The sequence below is a fragment of the Globicephala melas genome, chromosome 19, assembly GCF_963455315.2.
Source record: "Globicephala melas chromosome 19, mGloMel1.2, whole genome shotgun sequence".
NCBI lineage: Eukaryota > Metazoa > Chordata > Mammalia > Artiodactyla > Delphinidae > Globicephala > Globicephala melas.
In genome coordinates this window covers 43,933,898-43,960,481 of record NC_083332.1, presented here as the reverse complement: position 1 = coordinate 43,960,481, position 26,584 = coordinate 43,933,898, and the positions used below count along the sequence as shown (strand labels likewise).

The following is a 26,584-nucleotide window of genomic DNA, read 5'->3' as shown; positions in this document are numbered from 1 at the left end:
TTAACCCACCCTTCTCCCCATTTGTTAATAGTAAAAGGTGTAGTCAAAGCAGAACAATGATTCTAACAGCTACTTGAAAAAATCTATTTATGGAGAGCTTTGAACCTAGGAGATAAGGAAATACATATATACTAATAAAATATTTGTAATTGCAACAATATTAATTCAACAATATGGTGAAACAACCATAGGAGGTGAAAGAATTCTTTTGCTACAAAGAATAAGAAGTGCTAAACCAATAATTCTTTTATCAAAAGGCACCTGATGCTGGGTACACAGAAATTAATTTCCCTTTTAATTACTTGGGGAAAAAAGTCCTAACTGCATAGGGCTTGGTTCTCAGAGAGCTCCTCAGCTGACAGGGAGACAAAGAGAACAACAAACAAGAGCTATATAGCGTGTGCTATAACAGAGGTTAACACATACTTCCCACCATCCTGGCAAAAAGGATAGCTTAAGCTGGTGAAGGAGGGCTTTAACAAGAGGAACTGCTAAAGGTGGATCTGAAAGGATAAAATAGACCTTGACAGGCGAACTACAGTAGAGAGAAACATTCTAGCAGAGGAAACAGTAAGTGGAAAAAACTTTAATATGTACGGAATTAGACAAACTTTGTGCAAAAAAATTCAAGTGGGACTGCATTAAACCACCTCGTTTATTATTGTGACCTGGTTTCATAGGTCATGTTCTAGGCCCTCATTAAGGGTACCCTGTTTATTTCACTTATTGGACATTTATACGTGAAACAGAAGACAAAGCCTTTCTGGCAGTCAGCATCCTAGTGCCACAGTATGGATTGGAGGCTGCCTCCCAGGCACGAGCTATCCCTCTCTGCTTTCTACAGCCTGAATGACACTTTTGCTGGCATACAGCAACCTAATGCCTCATTTCTCCTTGTTCTCCCAAGGGTGACTATGTCAGAGACCACCAGGTCCCTCCTTGCCCTGCTCCAGGCCCATAATCCTGAAAGCAGCTCAGAGTTAAGACTGTCTTTAGAGTGCTCCTACAATGTTTCATCACTGAGAATATGAGAAAGGTTGGGGATGTACAGCAAGTATCACCTTGAATAAATAATTATGTTATAAAAAGGAATAAATTACACACATACAGTATAAAATATACAGTACATCTATGGATTGGGGGCAGGTTCTACCTGAGCAGTGGTTCCCAAACCTGGTTGGTGTCAAAATCACCTGGTGAGCTTTCAAATGCACAGATCCCAGAGATTCTGATTCAATAGGTCTGGGGTGGGACAGACCTTATTTCAAAAGGTCCCAAGGTAATCCTGATATAGAATGTCTGCTGACTATGGCTTTGAAGTGACTGACCTATTGATAGAACACAACAGCTATGCACCCTAAATGCAAGTCGACATAAATCAAAACCACTTAAATACCCATGGTTTTCTACTATTAGAATTTTTGGTTCATTCTTTACAACAAAGAATCATTTCATTTACTTATTTGGAATAATAATAAAAAAAAGCCTACCTCAAAACTAATATGATTCCCATATAAGCAATAATGGAATGTATGACTCAAGAAGGAAGTTCTAAAATTTCACCTCTACTGTGGGTAGCATCAATATCAAAAGAACTCTCTAGATGGTATGGACAAGCTCAACATACAACAAAAGGAAAAAGGGGGAAAGAAAAAGAGAAATGGACACACATAACGGAGTGAATTCATGGTTTTGCAGTGTGTGTCAGTGACCATGTGGCCACTGCTCCAGGGTCTCTATAACCCAGTACTCACTCCTGAAGGCTACTTTGTAGAAACAAGACCATTTTATTTGGTAAATGGGATCTCCTATAAGGTCAAGGTTAAATCAGAAGTCAACAGCTTAAACAATGTCTGTACTAAAGGCATAGTAATAGCAATAATAAGTGGCAATATACTGCCTTTGAACAAAGATCAAAAAACAGTTAATATGAAAAAAATACAGAGACATCCTTAGTGAGTAAACAGTATAGCATAAAATATGAATAACAGTTAAAGTGTTGTTCAACAGAACAAAGAAATCTGAAAAACAGAAAAAGGCTATACACGCATAGGAACACAGAGAATTTTAAACAATAAAAGAAACAAAATGCTACTTTGAACTAATATTAGGTTATAAAAACAAGTAATCTGTCAACTTGGTTACTCCTGAGAAATATGGAAACAAATAGAGGAAAAAAAGAAATATAAAACGTAAAATAGACAGCTAGTGGGAAGCAGCCGCATAGCACAGGGAGATCAGCTCAGTGCTTTGTGACCACCTAGAGGGGTGGGATAGGGAGGGTGGGAGGGAGGGAGACGCAAGAGGGAAGAGATATGGGAACATATGTATATATATAACTGATTGACTTTGTTATAAAGCAGAAACTAACACACCATTGTAAAGCAATTATACTCCAATAAAGATGTTAAAAAAAAAAGAAATACAGACAAAAGCTTAATCAAATACTCAAAAGACAAGACAAAAGAAGGATCAAAGGCCTTGTCCGCCAAGGAGCTGGAAAGTAAAAAATGTATTACATAATAAAATTTATTCCCAACAGGAAACCAAGTCACTACTATTTTATAGTCTCAACATATACCTACAACAAAAAGATTTTAAACAGAAGTAGAAAGCTGTAAGATACAAATAAAACAGAAACATAAGAAATACTAAAAACAATTAGGGTGTCCTCTATTATTATAGTTCTGCACCATACTTCTGTGAATGTATAGTATCTTGCACACACTTAACAATTTGTGACAGTGATTATGCTATACCAGAGTTTTGTAATACCAGAGTTTATCTAAAAAGTAGTAGGCTGAGGGCTTCCTACTTCCGCCTGCCAATGCAGGGGACATGGGTTTGAGCTCTGGTCCGGGAAGGTCCCACATGCCGCGGAGCAACGAAGCCCGTGCGCCACAACTACTGAGCCTGCGCTCTAGAGCCTGCAAGCCACAACGACTGAGCCTGCAAGCCACAACTACTGAAGCCCGCACGCCTAGAGCCCGTGCTCCGCAACAAAGTGTAGCCCCCGCTCACCTCAACTAGAGAAAGCCCACGCGCAGCAACGAAGACCCAACACAGCCAAAAATAAATAAAATAAATAAATAAATTAAAAAAAGAAAAAAGAATCTGCTTTCCAATGCAGGGGACATGGGTTCGATCCCTGGTCGGGGAACTAAGATGCCACATGCTGCGGGGCAACTAAGCCCATGTGCCACACTACTGAGCCCACGCTCTGCAACTGGAGAGAAGCCCAAGCGCCACAATGAAGATCCCGCGTGCTGCAACTAAGACCCAAAGCAGCCAAAAAAAAAAAAAAGGTAGTCTACCAGACTGGCTCTCCCCCCGCTCCATTAGGGTATATTTTAAACTAGAAAGGCTGCTCTAAGTCAGGGTATAATTCCCCCCCCCTGCCCTCCCCACTGCACACAAAGCATCAAGATATCTGTCTGCTCTTTTCTTCAAAAGCCCTCACCCATTTAGGACATTTTAGGACTCTATTTCCTCCTTCCTTGTTGGGGAAGCTAGTGTATCACCTACCTCTTTCAAAATAAGAAACACAGGATTTAATTTGTGTGAAAAATGTTTAGAGCTATAGCTATATACTTGATAGGATTCTGAATAGATTAAAGTCTATGCACTCAAATTTACAATTAACTTGGCTTTCATTCAAAGTCAATTTACTCTTATTTTAGAAATAATTCAAACCATGGGGAATAAGGAGACATGAAGTATTAGAGGCAAACAGCTAAGGCCAACAACAAGGAATAGTTTAGAAAGCTTAACATCTAGCAATAAGGAAGTATGTTCCCAGGAATTTGAGGTAACATAGGGTATCTAACAAGGAAAATGTTCATAACATATAACATGAAAAAAGGTTACAAAAGAGGACACAGGATAGGATTCCAGCTTAGTTTAACAAAACAAAACAAAAAATACAGCAAAACTAGACAAACAGCAATTCTGTTGAGATCCCCTACCTTAAGTCAGGCCGACATTATATCTTGCCTGGCCAAGTGCGATGGCCTCCTGACTAGTTTCCCTGCTTTCCCTCTTGCTCCATTACCACCCATTTTTTACACAGTGGCCACAGATTTCTAAAATATAAATTCATTATCAGCAAGGAGACTTCCCTTCTGAAACCTCCCATGCTAAAACTCTTAGGCTGAAGTCTAAACCCTTTCACTGGGCCTACAGGGTCCTTCAAGGCCCTATCAGCAGATCTGCATCCAGCCTCATCCACTCTGCTCTAGTCACTGCTTTCAGTATCCAGAACGTCCTAGGTTTCTTTTCTCTTGCCTCTGGGCCTTTGTACATGCCACTCTCTCTTCTAGGAATATATAAGCAGTTCAATGTCTATGAATTTATCGTACAGATACACTAGTACATGTGCCCAAAGAGCTGTATGCAAGAAGGATAATTATTTTAGCATCTTTCTCTAACAGCAAAAGATCGAAAACAACTCAAATGTCCAGAACAATGTGTATAGTATGCTACCATTTGTGTTTTTTTAAAAAAAGATACATAAACACATGTTTATATATATGTAGAATTTTCTCTGGAAGGATATATGAAAAATTGGTAATATTTATTACCTCTGGGGAAGAAAACTGAGGGATGAGAGGCAGGGGGAAGTTATTACTTTTCACTATTATCATTTTGTACTGTTTGAAACATTTCCTCTCATGTCCTTGTATTGAATGTGGTAGTCACAGAATACTTGCACAATTACATGTTGTTGTTGTTGTTGTTGTTGTTGTTTTTGCGGTACGCGGGCCTCTCACTGTTGTGGTCTCTCCCGTTGTGGAGCACAGGCTCCGGACACACAGACTCAGTGGCCATGGCTCACGGGCCTAGCCGCTCCGCGGCATGTGGGATCTTCCCGGACCGGGGAACGAACCCGTGTCCCCTGCATCAGCAGGCGGACTCTCAACCACTACGCCACCAGGGAAGCCCTACATGTTGTTTTAAAAACTGTACCGTATGTACATGCCCATTTACAAAAGTGGAGGAAAAAACCGAAAGGAAACACACCAAACTATTAATAGTGTTTACCTCTAGGGAAAAGAGTAAAAGGTTCGTTAGGTTCTAGTATAATTCTACAATTGTTAGACTCTACCGAAGAATGAAACTAAACATTACTCGAATGATACAAAAAAAGTTTAAGACCAAATTTAAGGAAAGTTTTAAGAATTGTCACTGCAACCTCAATTCCCTCTAACACTTGGGCAGATACATGGCTGCCAGTGCCCTCCACCTGCCTGCACTTTTGCAACTGTTCCTGCAAGGCTCTCGAGCCTAACTTTACTAGGCAAAAATACTTTTATTATTTCTTTATACTTATTGGAAAGCTTCAGTACTACTTCCTATTGTATCGTATTCCTTTTTCCCTTTAAAAATTATACAATACAGATAATAGGAGAAAACTTTGATAAGCAAGAATATGAACTTATACATTTTACATAAACATGCTGGTTTATATCCAGTCCCCTCCCCATATATACACGTATTTACTCTCACACGAAATCACATTGTGCATACTATTTGATAATCTGCTTTCTTTATGTAGCATGTCTCAAATCCCTCTCCATTTCAATATATTTCTAGATGTAATAAAATGGTTGCATGACATTCTATTACAGTTGTCCCTGGGTATCCACAGGGAATTGGCTCTAGGACACCTCCCAGCCCTGGCCAGATACCCAAAATCTGTGGATGCTCAAGTCCCTTATATATAAAATGGCACAGTATAATGGTCCCTCTTTATCACATTTGGTTGAATCTGCAGATACAGAGGACTATCTGTAAATAGGTGTATTATAATTTAATTAGTCCTCTATTGTTGAATATTGTTACTCCTAAATTTTGATAATTCTGAGAAAAAAAACCTATTTGCATTATAAAATAACTATGTTATAAAACTACAGAAAACCAAGAAAAGTCACCCCAAACCTAACCACCCTCACACTACTAGTTTATTTTGTTCTGACTAGTGTTTTGATGCCTATCCATTTAGTCTTTTTTTCCTTGGCATTCATTCATTCAAACAAGCTCTTGCTATATGCCAGGTTATTACTGTTTGAGTTTTTCTTTACTTTTCTTCCATAACAATTTTTTGTACCATATTTTAATTTTTTTCTTCCAGTTTTACTTAGGTATAATTGATGTATAGCATTTTAATAAGTTCAAGGTGTACAGCATATGATTTGACTTACATACGTCATGAAATATTTACCACAGTAAGTTTACTGAACATCCATCATTTCATACAAATATAAAATTAAAGAAATAGAAAAAAATATTTTTCTCCATGATGAGACTCAGGATTTACTCTTAACTTTCATATATAACATACAGCAGTTGTTAATTATACTTATCACCTTGCACATATAAGCACCCTAAGTGCTTATGTATCTTATACATAAGTACTTATGTATCTTATAAATGGAAGTTTGTATCTTTTGACTGCCTTCATCCAATTCCCTGCCTACCCCTCCCCCCACCATGTACTATATTAAAAAACAAAACCAAAAACTTCTCATAAGCATTTTGCTGGTTAATAGTCTTCCCAATCAGCTTTTTTTTAGTGGTTGTCGAACATCACTCCCAACATGGGATTTGATCCTGTTTACTTATCCATTTGTCTACTGCTCAATATATTTTCTGATCAACTTCCTGATAAGTCCCACTTAAGTTCACTTAACTTTTGTACTCTCTGGTGGTCATCACTATTCGATTTAATGCAAAATATATACAATGACCAACTATTGCTAAAGTGTAAAGATCATCGCTTTACCCCTATGTAGCACATTATAGTTAGTTACAAACACACAGCTGACTCTCAAAGAACATGGGGTTTAAGGGAGAGCTGAACTTCCATGTAGTTTAAAATCCAAGTTTAATTTATAGTCAGCCCTCCGTATACACCACACCCTCATTAGTGGATTCAGCCAACTGTGGGTTGTAGCACCTTAGTATTTACTAGTACCGTAGTATTTACTATGGGGGGAAAAAAAATCTGTGTATGAGTGGACCAAGCAGTTCAAGCCCACATTGTTCAAGGGCCAATTGTATATATTTCCCCCTAACGATACTACATTTAACTGTCATAAGCCTCCAATACAGTAGATATATCATTTTACAAATGGGAAGGAAGGGACAAGGAAGTAACCCTTAATGAACTTGCCACAGCTATTAAGCTGCACACTGGCTAAGCCTTGGTGCCCTAGTAAGATTAAAATCTAATTTTATGCTTCCTTTGTATTTCCTGATACACCTAGATCAGGGTCTCTCCTCCAGAAAGCTTTTCCCAACACCTTTCACTAACTTCTGTAACTGATCATCCTCCCTGCACCCTGAACATAGTTTTATCAGAGCACTGACAACACTTATTTATAGATCTCTTACCCCATACTCTACTTAAGACCCTCAGGAAAAGGAACCTTTTCTTACTCATCTTGAAATCCCCAGTACCTAATGCACTCCCTGGCACAAAGTAGAAAGGCAAGTGTTCAAAGGATGGAATGAGCACATTAAAAGTGCTCAATAAATAAATACTGCAGGTATTTAGAGCACATCTGAGTTGATCCAATTTACATCATTTCACAGAAAGTCACACTTCAGTATATCTAGAACCAGTTAGGTTCAAATATAAAACCTGTGTTCAAAGAGCAGGCATTATCAATACAGAAAATGTAATTCTTAAGTGCCATTTACATTAAGAGCAATACTCTAGTAACAATACTTAGAAACTGTAAAACACACAAAACAGTTAAGAATAGATGCTTTCAAATAATTATTTTAGGAGTCATAAGGTCCATAGCTTAGGATTTAGCCATTTTATTATGACTCTGACTAACCTGAATGGGGGCGGGGGGGAGGGTACAAAAACCAGTATAAATTGTTAATTATGCTTCAGTTAATGTGACATTTGTTTTCAAAATTCTGTTTTATAGAATTTACAGTTTTAGACCTGATTTTGCTCATTACTGCTGCTTTTCTTTTAAATTATAATTCTTATATCATTGGAATGGTCTTGATGACTTGGTCCAGCCATCTAGAACTGTCTACCAATCTGCAAAGAGCTCTTGTTCATGTTGGGCATGTGTAGTAACATGCATACAAGCAAACAAGCTCCATTTAATACAATTTAACTTCTATAGTCCACAGTAGATACTCCAGGGGACAAAGTAAGGAGCTGGATGGTAGAGCTGTTACATAGCTTGAAAGTACTGCTTCTCAAATGTTTGCACTGTAGTACCTATACAAATAGGGCTTCCCACTCCCAAGCACTCGTGCCCTATTTTGTTGAAGACCTGTGTTATCTTAGATAGTCATAGAGTTCACATACTTCTCCTAAAATATACATCTGCTTTAATGTAAGAAAATTTGTAATTACTTACCAGTTAAATTACTTAACTCACCGCCCCCTCAGTGAGCACAATTGAAGCTCCAAGAAGATGGGTCATGTTTATCTTGTGGCTTCAAGTACCCCGGAATCATACCACTTTGTACCCTAAGGGTATTCATATCCCAGTTTGAGAACCAGGGATCTAAACAATTAAACTAGTCATAACACTTAAAAGTGACCAAAATGTTCTTACAACCCCATTCCCCAAATTCTTAAGGCTAGTTTTCTCAATAACTTTTCAAATCAGTATTGTTTCTCTTTACAGCAGCTCATTAGTATGCACTGTGTGTCAACATTAAAAGAACCTGCAGGGCACAATTATTTCTGGAGCGACAGAATACTAGCACATACATCTTGTCCTTCATATCTATCGAGGTACCAAGCTGCCCACGTGGAAAACAGAGTTGAAGAAGAGAAGAGCTTTCACTCCTGTTCCCTTCCTCCTCTCTATTTTCCAGGCACAGCTTGTGAGAAAAATCTTAATAGTCATTTAGATGATTCATTCATATAAGCTTATCTAACTCAGCATTTGTAACCCTCACTTTTACACTCCTTTTCACCATTACACAAGTGCAATTAAACTATTTTCACATTTTTTAGGGGATAAGCAAGATGTTCTTCCTGGTAGCCTGAGAAGAGATGATTTTCACACCTAGAACCCTACTTTATTGTTAATGAAATCCCAAAGCCCAGTAGACTCTGACATTTATGAGAGGCCTGTTTCAAGTTCCCTATACTGTTCATTATATTTCATAGCAGAAATTGTAGGCTAAAGTAAATTTTAAGTGACCCTTTCAAATGTTTTTAAAAAAATTATTTATAATGACTGTAACACTATGAAGCAAACATGGGTTATCAGCTAGGTTAACTCAAATTAAGTGAGACAATTTTTATCTAGGATACCAGCTTCCCCAATAATAGGATTCCATCTGTTCCTCATCAAAATTACAAATTGCCACAAGCCCTGGACTTCTGAGGTCATTTGCCAAGAGTCAAAATATACATTTTGGAATGTGTATTTGGGTTGAATGAAATGTATATTTGGAATGTATTTTGGGTTTCTACAGAAAAGCAGCCACCATATCCTTGTGTCTTTCTGTGTACGTACTCAGAATGGTACTTGATGCTTTATACACATTCTCATCAACTCCGAGAATAGTCTCTTTAACTGGTATTATTCTCACAAATAAGGGCTGTAGGAGTAGAAAGGTTAAGTAATTTGCCCAGTGTCACCCAGCTAGTAATACAACAGTGCACGCAGAGTTTCAAATGGAGTACTGCCTGAATATAAAGCTTGTATGCCCTCAATCACCCACTGTCCTGTATCTCCTATACCCAAGAATGATCCAGCAAATCCTCCAACCCCAGGAAGGTCTTATTACTCCTATTTTTAAGACCAAGAAATGGAAACAGCATTTACCTCTCCGTGGCTGCAAAGTCAGTTTGAGCAGGGAAGACAGAACTCAGCTCTCAAGCCTCTGGTCAGCAATCTGTCCACTACTGCATCTTGTTCTTTGGCCCCAGGTCTGTGATCATTCTAAAATAGAAGCACAAATCATTTTATGAACACCAAACACACACAAATGCAGATACAGTATGAAAAGCAAAATGATGGCAAGAGGAAGACTAATAAAATTGGGAAACAATATACTTGCTAAAATGTCACATTACTAATTGACATGCTGTAAATGTCTATCAAGTCAATAATAAAACCTTCACTTATTTTTTTTTTTTAATTTTAATTTTTTACAGTACGCAGGCCTCTCCCGTTGCTGAGCACAGGCTCCGGACGCGCAGGCTCAGCAGCCATGGCTCACGGGCCCAGCCGCTCTGCGGCATGTGGGATCTTCCTGGACCGGGGCACGAACCCATGTCCCCTGCATTGGCAGGCGGACTCTCAACCACTGCACCACCAGGGAAGCCCCCTTTACTTATTTTTTTAAACATTTGCTAAATATATAAAGAACTGAAGATTTCTGATTATCAAAATAGCACCCCATTGTGACCTTGCAACCAAATAATGTAAATACAGTTAAACTACCAAAAAATTAATTCTTACAGATGCAGTAATACTCCTTTAACAGTTTATTTCCTTATCTTCAGCAAGTAGTGGTTTTACTGATTAAGTTAGTTTAAACCACAAGTAAAGACTGTATTTTTCATGTAATAAGATAACTACGGGGGGAGCTTTCACTACTGACCTTTGAAAATCCTAGAAGCACAGCAACGAAATATCTTTTTTTAGACAGATAACAAAATACTTTTAAGTCATATTGTTACCTGACAATTCTCTCCCTAAAATACAAATAAATGGACTGTCAGGCTTCAGGCAGTGGTAGAGTGGTACTTAACTCCATGGCAGGGGGTGGGGGGGAGAAACTCCCAAATGAAATGAAAGAGCTAAATTTAAGCATTTCCAAAGAATTTGGCATATGAGGTAATTAAGAGGGAACCCATCTCATAACTAAAGCCCACAAAACTAAACTGATATAATACTTTACCAGATGAAGGTAAAGAAAAGTCTTCTCTGTTGAAAAGGCAATTTATAACAACATAAGAGAATTAGTGCATTTAGTCCACGAAACACTTTTGTATTGGAGTCCATATATTGTCACTAATGTGCGTCAAAAGGAATGAAATTTTATGCCCCTGAAAACTGATGGGTGACTAAAATAAGATCAAGTGTGGAAAAATCACTATTCTTGGGGTATATGTTAGCAGTCTATATGCAATGCCATATCTTTGCATTCAAATACTAAACACTGAGAAAATGCACAAAGGTACTTCCAAGGAAGATATGAAGACAACAACTAGAGAAGGTTTGGGGATGTTTTAAAAAATATATATGGTATGCCAAATCTACACATATAATTGTGAACCATGGTCTTCAAAGTTATACATTACTTGCCATTATTGTTCTTTCTAAACCTGTATACTCTTTCTCAAAGCATTAAATTATGACAAATCCTACTTGTTTGAAGAGGGACCTAATTTTTGGCAAAAAAGCCTCTAGTCGTCTGAAACCAAGATAGGTAAGCAAGTTAGACAGATGGTCAACTAGGTTTCTGGTTTAAAAAAATGAAATACAGCCTATAAAGTAGTTAATGTAGAGTGAATTTGATGCCAGTAGCATCCCTGAAGCAAAAAAACAGCCTCTGGAGGAACATTCTGCCAGCAGGCACCACTCTGCAAGGCTCTGCCTCAGGGCCCTAGTCAGCCACAGGTGGCTTCTGCCACTCCCAAGGAACTCCCCAAGCCACTCAGAGAAGTCCTTGGTGGGTGCCCTCATTTTTTCTATGTCCTTTAAAGCAAAATCCTAAAGCTCTTAAAATTTGAATGCATATTAAGGCTACCTTTTACAGCTCCTAAATTTTAAGTTGGTTGAATGGATCCCTAAAGATAACTTTTACAGCTACTGTTTTTTTTTTTTTTTTGCGGTACACGGGCCTCTCACTGTTGTGGCCTCTCCCATTGCTGAGCACAGGCTCCGGACGCGCAGGCTCAGCGGCCATGGCTCACGGGCCCAGGAGCTCCGCGGCAATGTGGGATCTTCCCGGACTGGGGCACGAACCCGCGTCCTCTGCACTGTCAGGCGGACTCTCAACCACTGCGCCACCAGGGAAGCCCTACAGCTACTCTTAAATAAGCAGTATTTTCCTATGTTTACCAGCTACTCTTAAATAAGCAGTATTTTCCTAGGTAGGTAATCATTCCTGTTGTAATCTTCCTCATACTAGTGATTTAAGTTTCTTTGGGTAAACTTATGTCCTGAATTTATTCTCTCTGTAAACTTAGTTTTCCAATAAAAACAAAGGGGACTTCCCTAGTGGTCCAGTGGTTAAGACTCTTAAAAAGAAAAAAAAAAAAAGACTCTGCACTCCCAATGCAGGGGGCACCAGTTAGATCTCCGGGTTCTATCTCTGGTCAGGAAACTAAGATCTCGCATGGTGCACGGTGCAGCCAAAACAAACAAAGCATGAATCCTGGCATACAGGAAATCTTAAAGGACAGCAACTCTGTAGACAAGATCTATACCATTAAAACGACATATAGGGGACTTCCCTGGTGGCGCGGTGGTTAGGAGTCCACCTGCCAATGCAGGGGACACGGGCTCGAGCTCTGGTCCAGAAAGATCCCGCATGCCGTGAAGCAACTAAGCCCATGTGTCACAACTACCGAGCCCACACAAGAGAAGCCACCACAATGAGAAGCCTGCGCACGGCAACGAAGAGTAGCCCCCCCCCATCGCGACAACTAGAGAAAGCCCACGCACAGCAAGGAAGACCCAACACAGCCATACACATACACATACATACATAAATAAATAAATAGAGTATTAAAAAAAAAAGACATAAACGATGTGTAAGACCAAGAAGTTGATGGCTGTACATGGCACAACTGAAATCAAGAAGCAAAACATGGTCTATGGAGCACAGTGCTACTGGGAAAACAAGCTTTCCTCCTGACTCAACTACAGACCCGCTGGATTTTAACCCGTGTGGACCTTATTTTAATAAGTAAAACATGCCACCTGCCATCCATAATTTCAAAAGGAAAGTAAAACTGAAAATTACAAGAATGCCAAAAATTACACAAATGGACCAATGTTTTAGACAATTAAATATGGTTCTATTCTCAAGCCTGATGCTCCATCAACACTACTGCATTTAGTTACTTAGGGCAACTTTATTATGGAGGAGAGGGAGAAGGAACATTTTTGTAGGGTTCAAAAAAGTAATGTTGAAAACACTCCCCTATGGAGGCATTTGCTGCAGAATCCTACAGATAGAGATTACACACAGTAGACCGGTCAATTTTGCTTAGCACCAGGCTGTTTTAATATCCTCATAAACTTAACATAGCCTCCCCACTCCCCCTCCCCGCTATTTAATCAAGACTTTCCTCTCTCCAAAGCAACCCCAGTTGATACATCAAGTGCTGCACGATATTGTATTAAGGTACTAGAATATTTGAGGGAAAAGAAAAAACTGGCAATTCGACAGGAAGCTTTTTAATGATGCAAGAGAACTTAAGGACAGAATAAATTTAACATACATTCCCTGTTTAACTTCTTTTGCCACCTAAAGGGGACCTGGAATTTTAACTTTCCTATTTGATGTAAACTCAAAGAAAGCAGGAAAACGCTACATATGCGAATGTTTACTTATTGCTGAACTCAGGGCTGCAGGAAGTCAGCTACTAAAAAGTAGTTACATTACGCGTAGATATTTATAAACCAACTGCAACTAGTGACCCAGGATTTAATTACAACATCATCCCTCATATTTCAGCATATGGGCAAATTACCAGTGGAGTCAAGAATAAATTCATTCTGCCCTACTGGCGCTTTAGATCGGGTTGCACAATCCCGGGGCAAAACTGCCTTCGCCTAGCCCCAAAAGCATCAGGTACTAAATACTGTAGTAAGTTAGCGTCAGGACGTTTTAAAGCGAGACGGAAACTCAAGAGTTGCCTGAACCAATTTAGCCAGCCCATAATCCCGAATTCAGGAATCTGTCACGTCACTTGAGATCATAATGAAATTAAGTTTTGATCCCTTTGAGATCTCTTAGCGCACAAAGTCAGGCTCCTATCACTGCAAGGGGAATCCGACCCTGGCTCGAGAAAAACTTGTGGAACTCGTGTCCTTTCCGCCCACCGTGGGGGGGCCGCACCGGTCGGGTCGGGCGAGGAGCCCGGGCGCTAGTTTGGGGGCGCAGTGGGGCTCGGCGGGGGCGGCGAGCGCGCGTCCCCCCGCCCGCTCAGGCGGCGTCGAGGCGCGAGCAGCTCAGCCAGCCTTGCAGAGGGAGCTCTCGGCAGCTCTGGGGTCCCTCTACTCGCAGCCGCAGCAGCGCCGCCTGCGCCACTCGGTGGAGACGGAGACCAGCGGCGGCGACGCGCGGACTAGGAGCGACCGCGGAGCAGCCGGGCGGCGGGGGACGCTCGCAAGGCCGCAGGGTAGGTTCCGGGACTGGGCAGGCTGGAGGATGGGCAGCCCGAGAGGCGTCGGCAAGGGCCCGACACCCATACTGCATGGAGACCTGGCTGCGCGCGCGGTGGCTGGGTGTCGACACTTGAGCGAGGCGGGCGCGGAAGCCGGGGAGCGGAGATCGCCTCTCGGCTGAGGCCACCCATGGCGGGAGGGGCGGAGGGCAGAGGGCGGGCCGCGGCCGGGTGATCGGTCGGGCCAAGAGCTGGCCTCGAGGGCAGAGACAAAGGAAGGAAAATGGAGTCGCCAGCGCGCGGGCCTCTGTCGGTGCCACCGCCGGAGGCCTAGCGCGCCGTAGGAGGGAGGCCTAGCGAGCGATCGAGCGGGCGGACGGGGTGGGGGGGGGGCAGCCGGGCCGCGGCGGCGACGGGCAATGGCGGCGGCCGCGCCGCAGCAGGGACGGTAGAGGGAGACAAACACCCCCCGGCGGCGGCGCTGGCGCCGGGCTACAGCCAGCGCCGACCGGAGCGGCCCCATCGTGACACCTAGAGGCGGCCCGCGAAACCTCCTCCACCCGGGGCCCCCTTACCTCCGCGCCACACCCCCCGCAGCGCTCGCTCCGCCGCCGCTCCACCGCTCCGGCCACCCGGCGTCCCCAGCCAGCTCCGCGCACCCGCACCGGCTACCGCCACCGCCGCTGCCGCCAAAGAAGCAGCTCCGCGCACGGTTTAATCGCTCCACAGACTCGGACACAAAATGGCGGCGGCGCGGTGCAGTGCGCCTGCGTCGGCGCTGCCGGGGCCGCGGGTGCTGATAAGGGAAGGGACGGGTGGGGGGGCCGGTCGGGCGACGAGTGGAGGGCGGGGGAGGAAAGGTGAGGGGAGGGGTTGGCGCAGGGCAGCATGGGAGGCGGCCCCGGGCGCCAACTTTCAAAAGCGGGCGCGATGGCGTCACGGGACGCGCTGCGGGTCGCGTCACGCCGCACGCGACCTCGACCGGTCGCGCGTGGGTTCTTAGGGAGCCCGAGGTCCGGGCTCCCGCTGGGTGGGGCTTCCTGGGCGGAGGCAGTCGCCTCTGGGCGGTCCAGGATCCCGGCCCGGTTGACCTGGTTCCTTAGCTGCAGTCACCCGCTCTGAATCCGTAAGGGAGGGGGTCGGGGGGGAGGGTGTTTGGAGGAAGCGCGCGCGGGGCTAGGCGGTGGGGCTGAGGCGGTTCTTGGGCGGGACCCCTGTTGGGGCCCCGCCCCAGTCTCCTCCCTAGCAGGGCCGGACCCGCCCTCCGAGCGCAGCTCCGCAGCCCGCCACCGGGTAAGGCCGGGCGGGTCCCTTCTCGCTCCCGGCTCCTCAGAAGCAATCCAGCGCCTGCGAGCCACGGCAAGCAGGGCTGTCCTTGCCCCGCGGTTTTGGGGGATCTCTCCCCCCTACAAGAGGGCCTCCTAATACCGGGTGTGAGAGAAGAGGGCGAGGGCTTTCTGGTGTGCCCAGGCCATCTCAGCCCGGAGAGGCCAGAAGAAGGCCAGACTTGATGCTTTTATACGATCATAGCAGTCTTTTGCCAAAAGGACTTTCTGTATTTGGAGCGGCGTAGTTGTGTATTTTATAAACGTACATTTCTTGTTTTTGCCCGAGAGCTGTTGAGCTCTTTGTGGGCGGGGTCCTTCAGCCCCTCACAGTGCGGTCGCCCCTCCCCCTCCCTGAGATGCACCTGCGGACTCTACCCAACCAGCGGTAAAATTCCCTGAAGACTGACTGGAAGATGTTCTGGTGGCTCAGGGAGGAGAGTCTTTGATACTTATGGTAATCTGACTCAGGACTGTATTCTCAACTCCCTTACCTTAGATCACGAAGAACAAACGGACCCAGCGTCAAGTGGGCAGCTTCTGCTCCATTGAGCTGATTGTTCCATTATGAGAATGTTAGCCCAATGTTGACAGATATTTTGTTTTTTTTCTTTTTAAAGGAAATCTGGGGGGGGGGTTGTGTGTAAAATCTCCAGGTGTTGGCAACTAAATCAGATGTTTTAAAACTGCATGAGCTGATTAAGCCGCACGTGGGGGCTGTCAGTTTATAAGACCTCTGACTTGGAGGAAAGAGTGAAGAGAAGTTCCAAGGCCAAATCCTAGGCACTCCAGCATTTAGAGATAGGGTAATGGAGAAGGAGACTGAGAAGGAACAGCCAGGTAGACAGAAGGAAGTCCACAGTGTTGAATTTGGAATCCAAGGGCAGAGAAGGATTCAGGTAGGAGGGGAATGGTCAACTGTGTTTAGTGCTGCTGAGGGGTAAACTTGGGCCAGAAACATGGATATATTGAATTGGTCACCTTGGAAGACGAGATTATCATTGGTGACTTTGGCTTGATTCATGTTGGTAAATCAGAGGTGTGGACCTGACTAGAATGGGTTGAAGAGTGAACAGGAAAGTGAGGAAATAGAGACAGCACACATAGGCAACATGAGAGAAGCTTAGCTGCGAAGGGAGCAAATTCAGGGATAAATGTGGAAGGATATGGGGTTAAGAGAGGATGAAAGAATTCTAGAGCATGTTCTAAAAGATGAAAGGGTTCTAGAGCATGTTTATTTGTCATTGGGAGTGTGATACAGGAGAGCGAAGCCTTGCTTGACTTTTTTTTTTTCCTGCGCCACAGGGCTTGCAGGATCTTAGTTCCTTGACCAGGGATTGAACCCAGGCCCACAGGAGTGAAAGAGCTTAACCACTGGCCTGCCAGGGAATTCACTTGCTTGACTTAAACCAGGGTGAAGTTCATGGGAGGATATAAGGAAACTGGGAGGATTGACCCTGGATAGAAACAGGATGCTTCCACTGTAGGAATTAGGGTAACAAGGGTGAAGATGGGTGCAAATGCAGGGGAGAGAGAAAGCAAGCTTGCAGTTTTCCTAGTGGGACTGCCTTGGTGGTATGGGGTACCCATTTGAAGTTTGTGATCATGAGTTTAAAGTTAAACCAGTTGGCCCAGTGTGCGGTTTTTCTCTAAGCAACATTCAGCTGCTTGGGTACAGACATGAAAAGGGATAATTTGGTTTCTCAGCACCAACACCCAAGTTTTCTGATTTCTAGTAATAGGTACTTGCCTTATGAGATTATTTACTATTCTAGAAATGTGTGAAGTATCTGGAAAATTTACCTGTGATCCCTTTTTCTAGAAACCAAATTATTCCAGTAGTCTCTTATGTACACCTGAGGACTCAAGCATAAAGAAAAGGCAAACTTAGAGAAAAATTACCAGACACCTCTGGAATATTTGCATTTTGCATTTTTTTCAGCCCTCCACTCCAAACAGCTCCTGGTATACTTAGGAACTATGTACTGGAAACAAAGCTGACTTACACTTTAATGCTTAGCTTCTTTTCTTTCTGGTACCTTTAATAATCTGACTAATTCGCTTTCTAAGACCTTGCCTCAAACCATCTTATCTTTAAGCTTCAAGGGTGTCTTCTAGTACTTCCCTGGTGGCGCAGCAGTTAAGAATCTGCCTGCCAATGCAGGGACATGGGTTTAAGCCTTGGTCCGGGAAGATCCTACATGCCGCGGAGCAGCTAAGCCCGTGCGCCACAACTACTGAGCCTGTGCTCTAGAGCCCGCGAGCCACAACTACTGAAGCCGGCACACCTAGAGCCCGTGCTCCGCAACAAAAAGAAGCCAGCGCAATGGGAAGCCCACGCACCACAATGAAGAATAGCGCCCGCTCGCTGCAACTAGAGGAAGCCCGCGTGCAGCAACAAATGCCCAACGCAGCCAAAAATAAATAAATAAATTTATTTTTTAAAAAAAGAATGTCTTCTTTATGTTTATTTATTTTTTTTCATACTAGTCATCCATTTTATCCACATAAGTGTATACATGTCAATCCCAATCTCCCAATTCATCACCCCACAACCTCCCCCCCACACCCGCTTTCCCCCCTTGGTGTCCATATGTTTTTTCTCTACTTCTGTGTCTCAATTTCTGCTCGGCAAACCGGTTCATCTGTACCATTTTCTAGGTTCCACATATATGCATATATATATATATATTCACTCTGTATGACAGTCTCTAGATCCATCCACATCTCTACAAATGACCCAATTTCGTTCCTTTTTATGGCTGAGTAATATTCCATTGTGTCTATGTACCACATCTTCTTTATCCATTAGTCTGTTGATGGGCATTTAGGTTGCTTCCATGACCTGGCTATTGTAAATAGTGCTGCAATGAACATTGGGGTGCATGTGTCTTTTTGAATTATGGTTTTCTCAGGGTATATGCCCAGTAGTGGGATTGCTGGGTCATATGGTAATTCTATTTTTAGTTCTTTAAGGAAACTCCATACTGTTCTCCATAGTGGCTGTATCAACTTACATTCCCATCAACAGTGCAAGAGGGTTCCCTTTTCTCCACACCTCTAAAGCATTCATGTGTTTAAATATAAGGCAATGTATTTATTTATTGATTTATTTAGTTTGGCTGCGCCCAGTCTTAGTTGCGGCATGCAGGATCCTTTTTAGTTGCGGCATGCAGACTCTTAGTTGTGGCATGCATACAGGATCTAGTTCCCCAACCAGGGATGGAATCCGGGCCCCGTGCATTGAGAGCACAGAGTCTTACCCACTGGACCACCAAAGAAGTCCAAGGCAATGCATTTAGATGGCAAAAACCCTCAATTGTATTTACAATTATATTTACAACTGCTAAGGTCTGAATATGTGTCCTCCTCAAAATTCGTATGTTGAAATCCTAATGCTAGATGTGATGGTATTAGTAAGTGGGGCCTTTGGGAGGTGCTTAAGTCCTGAGGGCAGAACCGTCATAAATGGGGCTAGTGCCTTATAAAAGAAGTTTCATAGAGCTCCTAGCCCCTTCCACCATGTGAGGACATGGCAAGAAGGCACAGCTATGAACCAGGAAAAGGGCCTTCACCAGAATATGACCATGTTGGTGCCTTGACCTCAAATTTTCCAGCCTCCAGAACTGTGAACAGTAAACATCTGCTGTTTATAAGCCACCCAGTCAGTGGTATTTTGTTACAGCAGCCTGAATGGACTAAGACAACTACTATATTTATATTATATCAACTATAATTACAACTATATGACCTCTGAGGCATCAGTTAGAAACCAGGAATGGGGTCCAAGTGGCCTTGGAGCCTGCTCTCTGAAGACAAAGATTCCCATATGCTGCTCTTACATGGCTGAGAAAATGCTGAGGATCACTAGGAAGGAACAAAAGGAAATGTTTTCTTCTTGCAGGAAATGGTGATATGTCCTACTTCATGAAATTGGCTCCAAAGACCAAGGAACGGAAAGCCAAACCAATAGGATAGGCTGTTTCATGCTGGATAGAAACAAGGTGAGAAAGAAAAGTAATATGATGAGAGCCTGTGGAACAGTTGGAATGATAAAAATAAGGACAGGTTTGTTCCCTGCAGTACTATCCCGGACTACGTCACCAACGAGAACTGCTGTGACTTAAAAGCACCAAGTGATTTAAGGAAGTGTTCTTCCCGTGGACTATCTCAGGTTTGTAGTCCACAGGAGTTCAGGGCATTATCAGCAGAAGGCTGTCAGCTTACCACATGGCACTGGTGAAGTCACCACGTTCTAGGATCTGGCCCTCAGCCTCAAGAGTGGCTTCCTTCCTTAGGGACTCATCAGGTGCACAGGAGCTTGATGGATAAGCCAAGTGACTAAACTGGGAAGTGGACTGGTGCTCACATGCTGGCAAAAGGCATATTCTCTCCCTATAGGAGAGCCTCCTGGGAAGCCATATTACTAGAAAGCTTTGGTAAGCAGTTCATTAGGTTGAGATGTAATTTATATAACTTAAATGTTTAATATCATCCTCTGTGATGCTGGAGTCAGATTGTCTGCCATTTGAATCTTGTCTTGGCTCCTTATTAGCTGTGTGATCTTGGGTGAATTAGTAACGACTCAACTGCAGGTTTCTTCTCCATAAGATAGGATGATAATTGTACTTTACTAAGGACTGAATGAGAAAATGCAAGTAAAACTTTAGGCATAGTTCTAGGCAGCAGTAATCATACAATAAATGTAAACTATCATTATTATTTCTTTTATTTTTATGCTTCTTAGTAACCTACCCTCACTCTCAAATCTACCTTCTGATGGACATGGTCTTTCTAGATTAATTAATAGAATTACTTACTGACTAAGCGTTCCTTGGCCTGGAAGCCATTCTTTCCAAGAAAAGTGTACTTTGTGCTGTAATTCTCAGGAGAACAATGCTATTTCCAACATCTTCCTTAGCTCCCACTATTGCCCCCAGGTAAAGCTTGCAATAATCTTGATCATTTATGTGTTTTTTGGAACTCATTAAGCAAGAGAATCAACAAATGGAGGAGAGATGTGCTGATTTTCTAAGTAACGATGGGCAAGACACTTCCTGCCCACTTTGGGGGTAAGATATAAATCTACACCTGAACACTCCCATTTCTCTGTGTCTGTTGAGGACATGTGTGAGATATATTCCAATTCAGCAAAGATTTATTGAGTACCAGCTATGTTCAGCTCCCTTTCTAGGCACTGGGATACAAAGATGACCCAAGATGTGTTTCCTGCCCTTAAACTCAAAATTTAGAAAACAAAACCAAAAAACATTTAATGCGTTAATTGTTATAATGAGAAGAAATGAACTCATAGATAAAGGAGCAAATCATTCCCCAGGAGTATCTCATTTCAATTGGGTGTTAAAGGATCAGAAGGCATTAACGAGGCAAAGCTGTGTAAGGTGAAGAGCCATAATCAAGGACATAAAAGGGTAGAAGAGTGTTGGGGGGACAGCAAGTCATCCCATACTTTTGAACTAGGGTGTAGTGATACTAAACCTTATAAGATGTTTGGAAAGCTTTCAATGTCAGCTGCCAAGGCCAACCACTTTCTCCTAAATTTTAAAGACCTGCCCTTCTACATCATCTCCTACCCAGACCACAGGAATTTTTTTCCATATTGATGTCTGCTTTCTTCAGATCCCTGTAAAAACGCTGTTTATTTTTTACCTCTCAGCTCAAACTACTGCTCTCTAAAGTCTAAAGAAGGACTTTGCTTGGGCCTACATCTCACATTTGAGAAGGAGGTCACTTTTGTTCTCTGTGCTCTTACCTGCATTTTTCAGGTATGCATTGATCACCCTTAAATATTCCATCTAATCTGTACACTTTTCACTTTGCAAAACACCTTCATGCCTGTAAAAACCTTCAGACCCCTGTAAAAACCCTGTTTATTTTTTTACCTCTCAGCTCAAACTACTTCTCTTTAAAGTCTAAATAAGGACTTTGGGGCTTCCCTGGTGCTGCAGTGGTTGAGAGTCCGCCTGCCGATGCAGGGGACACGGGTTTGTGCCCCGGTCCGGGAAGATCCCACATGCTGCGGAGCGGCTGGGCCCGTGAGCCATGGCCGCTGAGCCTGCGCATCCGGAGCCTGTGCTCCGCAAAGGGAGACACCACAACAGTGAGAGGCCCGCGTACTGCAAAAAAAAAAAAAAAAAAAAGAAGGACTTTGCTTGGGCCTACATCTCACATTTGAAAAGTAGGTCACTTTTGTTCTCTGTGCTCTTACCTGCATTTTTCAGGTATACATTGATCACCCTTAAATATTCCATCTAATCTGTACACTTTTCACTTTGCAGAACCTTCATGACTGCTCTTTCAACTGATGTTCACAGTTCTTTTTGAAGAGCCAGCCACAGTTTTGTCCTAAGCTCTAGAAATGGAGTGACTTGCTCAGAGTCGTCCAGTAACTTGGCAAAACCAGAATGAGTACTCAGATCTTCCAGCCCCACCCTCTCTCTTCCTGTTCTTTCACTGGCTGCTCAGGGCTCCTCACTGTTAGGTAGCATTTCCATTTTTATAGGGATCCTCTGGACATGATGCTTTAGCTCAGGGGCTGCTTGGGAGGGGGAAGAGGAAGGTAGGTCGATCAGGCAGGCTCTGGGCCTCTCTGCTCCCTCATTTTCTCCCCCTTCTCCTAATTTTATGTGATTTGTTTAAGGGTAAAAAGGTGTTTGCCCTTTAATGCAAGTTGGAGGACACTATTGCCTTAACCCAAAGGAAGAGCTTTTTTTAAAAAACATAATTTTATTTTAGTTTATTATTTATTTATTTTGGGGGTGCACACCACGCAGCTAGGATCTTAGTTCTCTGACAAGGGATTGAACCTGCGCCCTCTGCATTGGAAGCGCGGAGTCTTAACCATTGGACTGCCTGGGAAGTCCCAGGAAGGGCTTTAATGGAGGAAATTCCAGCCACTTGGAAAGCAGATAGCAGAGGTATTTGGAATCATGACTTATTAATCTGTAACCTGAATAACTGCTCGATGCCCAGGTCTATGCTCAAGGCTAGGGTAATACTGGAGAAAGATGATGTCCCTAGTCCTCAAGGGCCTTATGTTTTGTCTTATATTAGTCTGGAGACACTAAACCTCATGAGCATTAGTAGGTAAAAGTCAAGGATGGAGAAGCAAGTAAAAGGCATGGGCTGCATGTGTGGGAGGAACAGATTGGTCACTGGATATCAGTAAAGCAAGGAGGACTCTCAAAGTTCTGCCTCTAGCCTACACCCTTCTTTTCTTGCCCAGCTCTATGTATCTAGCTTCTTTCTGGACACTTCCTCCTGGATGGCTCCCAGGCCACCCTTATGAGCCTTGTCACTCTCCTCCCGATTTGCTTCTCTAGGGCTCCCCCTTTTCAGTGAAAGATGACACAACCCATCCACCACACAGGCCAGGAACCTGAGCTTCATTTTCTCATCTCCCACATCCCATCAATCTCCAAATCCTGTCCATTCTACCTTCAGAACATCCCTTCACTCTAACCTCTCTATCTCCACTGCCTCCAACCTGGCTCAGGCACTGTCACTCTGACCACAGCCGCAGACTCCTCACTGCTCCCTGCTTCCTCCCTCCACACAACTGCCAAAGCAACCTTTCCAAAGCACAGATGTGATCACAAAATTCCCCTGCTTCAAGCCCATGGATGACTCCACAGTGTTCTGGGGGTAAATCCCAAACTCCTCAGCCACTCCACAAGCCCCTTTCTAACTGCCCCCTCTGGCCCCTGTGGATGCAACTTGCTTGCCGCCTCCACTGGTCTGATCTCAGTTCTCCCTCCCTATATTGTCCCCTGCTCAGGCTTCCATTCCATTCCTTATTTGAGATCCCCGTGGTAAAAGTGCATTTTTTTTTTTTTTGCGATACGTGGGCCTCTCACTGTTGTGGCCTCTCCCGTTGCGGAGCACAGGCTCAGCGGCCATGGCTCACGGGCCCAGCCGCTCTGTGGCATGTGGGATCTTCCCGGACTGGGGCATGAACCCGCGTCCCCTGCATCGGCAGGCGGACTCTCAACCACTGCGCCACCAGGGAAGCCCAAAAGTGCATTTAAAAAAAATTAATTTATATTTTGGCTGCATTGGGTCTTTGTTGCTGTGCACAGGCTTTCTCTAGTTGCAGCGAGAGGGGCTACTCTCTGTTGCGGTGTGCGAGCTTCTCATCACGGTGGCTTCTCTTGCTGCGGAGCACGGGCTCTAGGCGCGTGGGCTTCAGTAGTTGCGGCTTGCGTACTCTAGAGCACAGGCTCAGTAGTTACGGCGCACGGGCTTAGTTGCTCCACGGCATGTGGGGTCTTCCTGGACAAGGGCTTGAACCATGTCCCCGAGCATTGGCAGGCGGATTCTTAACCATGGCGCTACCAGGGAAGTCCCAGTAAAAGTGCACTCTGAAGAGCTATGTTTCATGGGGGACTCTGGGGAGTATTTTGAGTATCCAGGCTTTTTCTGCATTAAACATACACTGTCCTTTCATGTTCAAAATGTTTTCAGATCATGTTAAGTTTTAGCGGTATTCATCAAAAGCTATTTCTTGACCCACTTTCGCTGGGAACAGTAAAGGCAGATGCAGCCTGATTAAATAGAGAACTGCCTGGAGCACGTGTTTAAAATACAGATTCCCTGGCCTCTGAATTTGAATCTCCACGGAAGTTCTCAGGTGAATCTTACAATTGGGTAAGTTGGGAAGACCTAACCTGATTTCATTTATAAGAAACATCCAGGGACCTCCCTGGCGGTCCAGTGGTTAAGAGTCCACGCTTCCACTGCAGGGGGTGCGGGTTCGATCCCTGGTTGGGGAACTAAGACCCACATGCTGCATGGTGCGGCCAAAAAAAAAAAATGTCTAGAATAGGCAAATCTATAGGATCTGTGGTTACAGTAGATTAGTGGTTGCCTCGGGGTCTGGGGGCCGGGAAAGGGAAGGGGATGTAGAGGTCCCAGGGATGATACCTAAAGAGTGCCAAGTTTCTTTTGGGGTTGATGAAATCTCTAAAATTGATTGTGATGATTGTACAACTCTGTAAATATACTAAAAGCCACTACTGAATTGCACATTTTAAATGGGTGAATTTCATGGTACGTGGACTAAATCTCAATAAAGCTGTTTAAAAACAAAGCAAAACACTTGGACCGAGCTCTACAAGCAAGGCAACCAATCATCTTTTGCAGACTTGGGTGGTACCTGTTACCTAGTAGACTAGTCAGCAAATACTTATGGATGTATATATTGGAGGGTACAAAGTAAATGAGCAATTGCAATGGGGTGTGATTCCCCTAGTACTGTACTAGGGGAAATGCATGCTTCTGTGACAGGAGCCCAGTGGAAGGGAAGCTTCCTGAAGAAATTTGTGATGTCTAGGTTGAAGCCTATCAGGTAACCAGGCATTAGCAAGGCAAGATGAGGAGTGGGAAGAGTGTACCACAGAGGGGCATGCAAGCCCTGCGGGTGGTTCGGTGAGGTCCAGTGCAGACTGAGAAGTTAGGTGGCAGAAGTGAGGCTGGAGAGAGGAACACACTTAAAAGCCTTTGTGAGCCAGGTTGAGGGGGCTGGAATTTTCCCTAAGAGAAACTGTAGTGGTGGGTTTATGTTTTTAGAAATCACTTTGCACCATGGAGAATGGACGGAAGGGCAAGATCAGAGGCAGGGAGCCTGTGAGGGGGCAGTTTTAGTGTTTAGGAGAGAGGTCAACATGTCCTGAAACTGAGTGGTGCCAATGGGGATAAAGAGAAGGAGACAGAATTTAGAAATATTTAGGGCATTTAATTGAGAAGATTCTGATGGCTGGGAAGAGGGGACAGGGAAAGAGTCAAGGGTGAGGCCCAGTTGCGTGGCTTAGTACCTGAGTACTTTCTCCAGAAGTTCTGGAGGAGAAACAGGTTTTGAGATAAGTTTGATTTTGAGAATGCTGTTCAAAAGGTGTCCAGTCACCAGTTGGATATGGGGGTTGGGAGGTGAGAGAGCCGTGTGAATCACTGGCACACAGCCTCAGCGTATAGATGGAAGCCAGAGAAATGGATGAGGTGGTTCAGGGAGTGTGTTTCAAAAGAGAGGAGAAAAGGGCCTAGAATGGAATCCTGTGGAGTGATGTTTATAAGAGGATGCCTGAGGAGGAGGTGGAGGAGAAAGTTGTAAGGAGATTCAGAGGAAATAGCTACAAACGTTGGTGTTAGCATGGCAATTCAGCTGCTTATTCAGCTGCTCCAAGTCAGTACTTATTGAAGACCCATATGCCCTGGGTGTCTTCAGAGATAAGTGAGACGTGACCATTGACATTAAACTTAAACTGTGACCCCACTGCACACCCCATTGCAGCCTTCTGAAACAAGAGGCCCCTTCTCGCAGGTCAATGACAGTCTTATTTTCCAAATGATAGACGTTCTTCCTGAGCTGTTTGTATAGGCCCGGAGTCCTTCCCAAGCTCACCCTTCTGTATTACGTAGGCCCAGAAGAGCCAGGTCTGGCAGCCAAGCCAAGAGCCTTCTGTCCATGGGTGATGGATGGCCTAAATAGGGCACTCCAGGGCTGTTTGGGGTTGGGGGGAGCATGTCATATGCCTAGGGTTCAGCAGATTGTACCCACACACCAGGCAGAAGCACATAAGGAAGTCACCCCCGCTCTGTAGGCGAGACAAAGAAGCAGTTCTCTTCCCACGTGCCAACCCATCTGCTTCTTTGCATTTACCAACATGCCTTTTTTTTTCTTTTTTTTTTTTTGGTTCTCTGCAGCTTTGACTACATGAGGAAGAAGAGTGGGAGACTGGAGGAAAGGTAAGGTTGGAGGAGGGCAAAAGGAAACGAGGGGAGTTGGGGGAGCCTGCAGGGACCACCAACACAATAAATTTTATCCTGGACTACCTCAGCCTGGTCCTTTTGCAGTGCATGCTTATTAGTTTCTTCCGGGGAGACCCCCAACGATGGTGGCCAAGGC

General features: G+C 43.9%; 1 protein-coding gene and 1 long non-coding RNA gene across 5 annotated transcripts in view; one reads left to right on the top strand and one right to left on the bottom strand.

Moving 5' to 3' along the window:
* Window positions 1-15,125, bottom strand: part of CTCF (CCCTC-binding factor) — a 49,278-nt gene extending 34,153 nt beyond the window's left edge. The window contains exons 1-3 of one of the 3 annotated variants that reach the window (XM_030863654.3): window positions 14,914-15,123; window positions 9,816-9,932; window positions 8,388-8,500 (exon numbers count right to left, since the gene is read on the bottom strand). The gene's annotated coding sequence lies outside the window, so the exon portion shown is untranslated. Of the gene's footprint in view, window positions 1-8,387; window positions 8,501-9,815; window positions 9,933-14,913 lie in introns of all 3 variants that reach the window. The other 2 variants (XM_030863655.3, XM_030863653.3) reach the window with 2 other exon arrangements.
* Window positions 14,004-26,584, top strand: part of LOC132593935 (uncharacterized) — a 26,750-nt gene continuing 14,169 nt past the window's right edge. For both annotated transcript variants that reach the window (XR_009560045.2, XR_011376959.1), the window contains exons 1-3: window positions 14,004-14,353; window positions 17,763-19,667; window positions 26,383-26,424. This is a non-coding gene — a long non-coding RNA (uncharacterized lncRNA). The remainder of the gene's footprint in view (window positions 14,354-17,762; window positions 19,668-26,382; window positions 26,425-26,584) is intronic.